Source organism: Gastrolobium bilobum, unplaced genomic scaffold, assembly GCF_033153095.1.
Source record: "Gastrolobium bilobum isolate Gb01-03AN ecotype WA unplaced genomic scaffold, APGP_CSIRO_Gbil_v1 utg174275, whole genome shotgun sequence".
Taxonomy (NCBI): Eukaryota; Viridiplantae; Streptophyta; class Magnoliopsida; order Fabales; family Fabaceae; genus Gastrolobium; species Gastrolobium bilobum.
Window position 1 is genome coordinate 18,168 of NW_026899074.1, and position 5,751 is coordinate 23,918.

The 5,751-nt window shown below is 38.3% G+C and overlaps 1 pseudogene; it reads right to left on the reverse strand.

Moving 5' to 3' along the window:
* Positions 1–2,698: 2,698 nt before the first annotated feature.
* LOC133286991 (polygalacturonase QRT3-like) lies at positions 2,699–3,790 on the reverse strand (annotated as a pseudogene).
* Positions 3,791–5,751: the final 1,961 nt, after the last annotated feature.

Consider the following 5,751-nt stretch of genomic DNA (forward strand, 5'->3'; position numbering starts at 1 on the left):
GGGTCACTTTTGAGGTAAAAAGTGTACTCAGTAAAAATTAAGGGGTATAAATGGGTGTAGCCAAAAGTACCCAAAATATAAAAATAAAAGCGAAAATATTCCTAGAATAATATTCCAGACTTTTGGGTAAAGTTTGATAATTAATGGAGTTGAATAGATAGATGAGCTAATACCCACTTTATTCCACTTAACCAAAGTTAAGTGATAAAAGAAACCAAAAACCCATTTCCCCCCATACACTGTCGACCAAAAAAACAGAAAGGGAGAGGAGGAGAAGTGAGGGAAAAGAGGGAAACCCTAGCTCTCTTGATTCTTCATCATTTTTTGTGATTCAACAACCAAAACCACTCCAAATTCTTCTCTCTTCTTGAATCCTAGCTTGGTTCTTAGTGAGGTGTAGTGTGGTGTGAGATTTCTTTCTCCAAAGTTTCGACCCATATGGAAAGTTGAGAGATTTGTGGGCTTCTACTTCCATGGAAGCTTGAGGAGCAACCAATCCTTGTTGTGTGATCCATTGGTGGTAAGTTTCCACTCTCTTTCACTTAATCCTTTGAGATTTTCATGAGTTAGGGTTTTGAGGAATAGTGTTTTGTGGGTTGTATGTGTTGGAGATTGATTTAAGCTTAGGTCCTTTGTAAATGTGGTTACTAATGAGAGATAAACGGTAGGAATGAGATTAGATAACCATTTAATTATTGTCCATGTATTAGAAAAATTATGTTAAGTGTTGATTTTCTAGTATTGTAATACATGGTTTGGTTGGTTGTTGATTATGCCTTTGTGATGTCTAGGATTGAGGCATTTGGACCAACCGTGAGTGATCAACCGTTGGAGCAAGCTATGGAGCTTGATTAGCTCTTTGGAATAGGTAAGCTCATGTTAAGTTATAATGTAGAGTTGTTGTGGTATTGATGGATATCTAAATATTCATTGGATTGCATGATTGATGCTGTGACACCTTGATGTAGGTGTGTACTCGGCAAGTTAAAATTGAAATCAAAGTTGACTGGTTGTAGAACCTATTGGTGGTGAACAAAGGTTGAACGGAAGCTTTGAGGCAAGCCTTTGCTTGGGTGTAATTCCCTTGATTGTTCCACCAAGCCCTGAAAGGGTAGTGGTAGTGATAGTGTATATAAATGTAATGAAATAGTTTAATGCTTTGTTATACGTATGTGTATGCTTTGGTGTGGCATAGGATGGTGTTTCCCTATGTTGGTATGTTGCATGACGATGCGTAAATCATACTTGGTAGTTTAGCTGGCCAGTATGACTATTTGCATCTGAGTATCCTTAGGACAGCTTGAGAGCTCGAGGGATTTCTCCTGGAGATGTTTGTTTACACATTGCATAGATATGTATTTATTGCATTATTATTGTTATTGCTATTACACTGTTTTTGGAACTATAGGGTGGAGAGATGCTCCAAGGACCCCTGATTTACTGGATATATTCGTATATCTCACCCCGTGTTGTGGGGACCCCCTTTCAGGTAAAGATGCTGCAGGAGCCACTAGTGGCAAGTGGCCTTATTTGGATTAGTAGTGATACATGAAGATGTTGTCTTTTGAGATTATACATGTTATTTTGTAGTTTACATGTATAGGATTGTTCATTGATAGATGTATATCCTGTTTTATTTGAATGGACTTAGTCTATGCTCATGCCTTTGGTTATCTCTTTTGTGGATGGGAGCCAAGGGGATGATCATAGTAATTTGTAAGCTAAGTTCCCTGATTTGTAATGAAGATATGTTGTAAATGATGCTTACTTTAAGTTAAATGTATGTATGCACTTTATGTATTGGACTTGTTGTGCTGGAAACTTAATTAGGTACCTAGTGATAAATTGGGAAACGTTGCGAAAATAAAGGAGATGCTGCCCAATTTTAGTCTAATCCATGGGGAGAGGTTGAAGAAGTACTAGGAATAAGCTTGGAAGCATGGACATGTGAGGCTTGTCAAATGGGATTCACTTCCCCTGGGTTTAGAATTGAAAAATGAGCGTGTGTAGAGTTCCTGGCAGCGCGCTTAAGCGCCCTGCTGCCCCTGTGAGAGACATTGCTTTCTGCCGTCGCGGGCTTTAGCGCCCAAAATGGGGGCTTTAGCGCCCAGGTAGCGCGCTTAAGCGCCCTGGTTCGCGCTTAAGCGCCCTTAGCAGCTAAAAACGAGTTTTCTCTCTGCCGGTGGGCGCTTTAGCGCCCGATAGCGCGCGCGGCCTGTGTCCAATATAAACATATATTGTTATAATTGTCATAACTTGAGCTACAAGGCTCCAAATGAGGCGCGGTTCGAAACCACGCGTAGCTAATGAAGAGAGGAAGACATTTAATAACCTTTGGTCTAATATAATAAGAGTATGATGTTAAGCTTAATTTATTTTATTCCGCAATGTAATATGGTTATGATCACGCAATTGGGCATTATAAATTCGGCATGTTTTAAAAAGAAAAATTTAACCGGATTTTAATTGAACCCATGTGATTGTAACTGCGCTTAATATCATAATGCAATGTTAACAAACCGGTTGTAGAACGGGGTGTTAAATCCAACTGGGAGAAAATAAAAGAGAAAAAAGTGCAAAGTCATTCATATGTTAAGGTCATTAAAAATAGTGAAAACTAATTTTCCTTTTTGTACTATGAATCACAAAATTTTATTTATCAGAGATAGACAAAGCAGAAAAACCCATATAACTCATAAACTCTATTGTTCAACATAGAAGGAAACAACCGCGTTAACTGGTTTCTCACTTTCCACAACTACAACATTATTTGACACGTTGGTCACAGAATGTGCCAAAAACTTGGGTTCCTCTTGTGAGTAAAATGAATATTGAAAATGACTAATCCGATTAGGGAATACCAAAACATTTGAAAAATCAGCCACCCACTTTGAGCCATCTCCAGCCACAGTTAACTTCCCAACCGTTGATCTCAAGCTCATGCCAATCACATTGTTCCTGTCAATCACCACTTGATCAGTGTTACTGAATTGTCCATCAAGAGTTACAATTGGAACCTTATTATTGGGGTTTCCACTGAACATATTATCAACTATATTCAGACCAGAAAGTTGTCCTTTAATTGACTTCAAAACAATATTAGCATCTCCCAAGAAAAAACCATTAGTGATGTGAACTTGAACAGGATCCTCCATGACAATACCTGTGTAGTCCATGTAACAATTGTCAATTCTAGTTTGTGAATTTCCTGGTAACTTGACCAAAATGCCTATGCCACCAAAACCTGTTGCTTTGTTATAACAATGTACCCCTGTGATCATGTTAGCTTGTCCCCTAAGAACAATCCCAATGGCTGCAGAGAAAATTGCAACATCTGTGATTGCATTGTCATTGCTAGCAAGATCAATAGCAGATCCTGAGAACTCCCTCTCCTTATGTCTCCACCAACTGTTGAGTGTTGCCCAAGGAAACTGCTTGATATGAATGTCTCATGGCCATGTTGAACTAGAACTCCTTCTGTGGTGAAATGGAGGAAGAAGCAATTGTTAATCCTGATTCTAGCAGAATCAACAATGAAGATCCCTCCACCCCTGTAGCTTGAATCGAATAAGATATCTCGAAAGGTGATGTCTTCATAGTAAATCCCAGTAGTTTGCTGAAGTTTCTTGCTGTTGAAGCCATTATGATGGTTGGATGCTGTTTTTTGTAGCTTTTGAGAATTTGATGCCCATAACTCAACGAGATGCCTATCAGTAGGAAATGTATGAGAAGCTCTCAAGGCTCCTCCTTTTACTTGATCAATCATTCATGTACAAGTTGAGGGTCCATTAAAAAGCACATTGCCTCTCTCACTGCCTTGCTGTTATTGATGTAGTGATCACAATCCAAATTCAACATGAATGGTGCATTTGTAAGCACAGCAGAAACTCGAACATTTTGATGATAGACAACAAGAAAAGAGTTATAAGCATGTTTCTAATATCCTGGTCCTGCAGGACAGCAGGAATTAAACAACCCAACATCAAGTTTGTGTGCTTACCAAAGCATTCATGGCACCAGCTTTCTTGGGGTGTGGATAGCCAGGACGTTTTTCTCGTGAAATATACACAAGTCATGGCAGTTCCTTGCCTTCCACATCCAGTGTTCCAGCATTTCTTAAATATACCTGTAAAGTCCACGTACCATATCAGTTGAGGCCAATTATTCCTCACACTAATTTCTTCATTTTATTGACACTAACTTGATTTTCGAATAAGAAAATGTAGTTTATGGATTACTAACATCATCCTGACCAAAAAAACCAATCTCCGACTAATGAGGGCAGAGATGAGGAAAATCCTTGTATCTTATCCTCCTATATTTGCAATGAGGATGTTTCTCAGATTCACACCTTGTGACTTTTCAGTCAGAAGGGAACAGATTTATCACTGACAAATTGAAGAACAATTGTAACGAATGGACACCACATTTTCCTTTCCCCTATTCCCTTAGAAGTTAGAACCAAGGGGGAGGGTGCCTAATGCAATGGCTATTCACATTCCATAAATGCAAGGTGTTTCTATTCTGTTTTGTTTGTTTCCTTAATGATAAGATAGTGTTAAGTATATAAAAGAAGAACTAACTGGAGAATACAATAGCCAAACCTGAATAATTCCTGGATGACACGAGTGTTGTTACCTGGCCATGGAGTTCCATCCTGCATCACCCACCCCTCCGCTGGTTTCTTCAGTGCCTTTGCCACCAAAGCATTAATTTTAACTTTAAATTCTTCATATTCTGTTTGCAATGAAGCAAATACACAATAATTACCATATGTCAGAATAGATATTAAGACAAGAAAAACAAAAACATAAAGATCATGTTTCTTGTCCTATCTAATGTATCACACCTTCATAGTCCTTCGTCCATTCACAAATGTGGGATGCACCTTATCCTTCAAGTAATCAATTTTTTGAGAAAAATAGAACTCAGGAGCCCTTGGTTCTATATTGAACTTTTTGCAAAATGGAACCCATCTTCTGTCAAATTCAGTAGTTTCTGCCAATGAATCAAACAAAAGCATAGATGCACCATCATCTGATGCATAGCAGCATACCTTCTCAACTGGATAGTCAACAAGAAGGATTGACAGAACAGTGTTTGCTGTTATGATAGGTGGTTCCTTCAAAGTGCAATGCAAGAGATCACTTACAGGTAGTCATCATCTTCACCTTGGTCTTCTTTTCCATCTTCTTTGTTCAATAGAGATCACTTACAGGTAGTCATCATTCTTGTTTACAGAGCAGATGGGAAGAGTATAGGAGAAGAGGGTTTATAACAAATGATGGGTTGAGAGTAAAACATCAGAGTCATGTGTGTGGATGTAAGAGTGTGCACCAAACTGTCAAGAAAGACTATTGAAGGCTAAAATGTATGATTAGTGTATGGACATAAAATTGTTTGATTAGTGTATGGACTAATATGCAATTGTATGTATGATGTGACGTGTATGGACCAATATGATTAATTATCACATTCATTCAATTGACGGATAATCTTTGTAAACAAGAATGAACTGAAGAAGATAGATACCTTGATCGGTAATGGGCAGCATTACCGTAGAAGGAGCCTCCTCTGTTCGTATTGGCCAACATTGAAATTGAAGAAAGACAAGATGGAAACCCTTTTTCTGCACTGAGAAAAAATTAGGGCAATCTAATTCCTCAGAATTAAAATTGACTGGTTTGGTGAATGAATTGCAAATTACAACTCTATCCCAAAACAAATCACCTCTTTCTTCTGCTTTTCTAA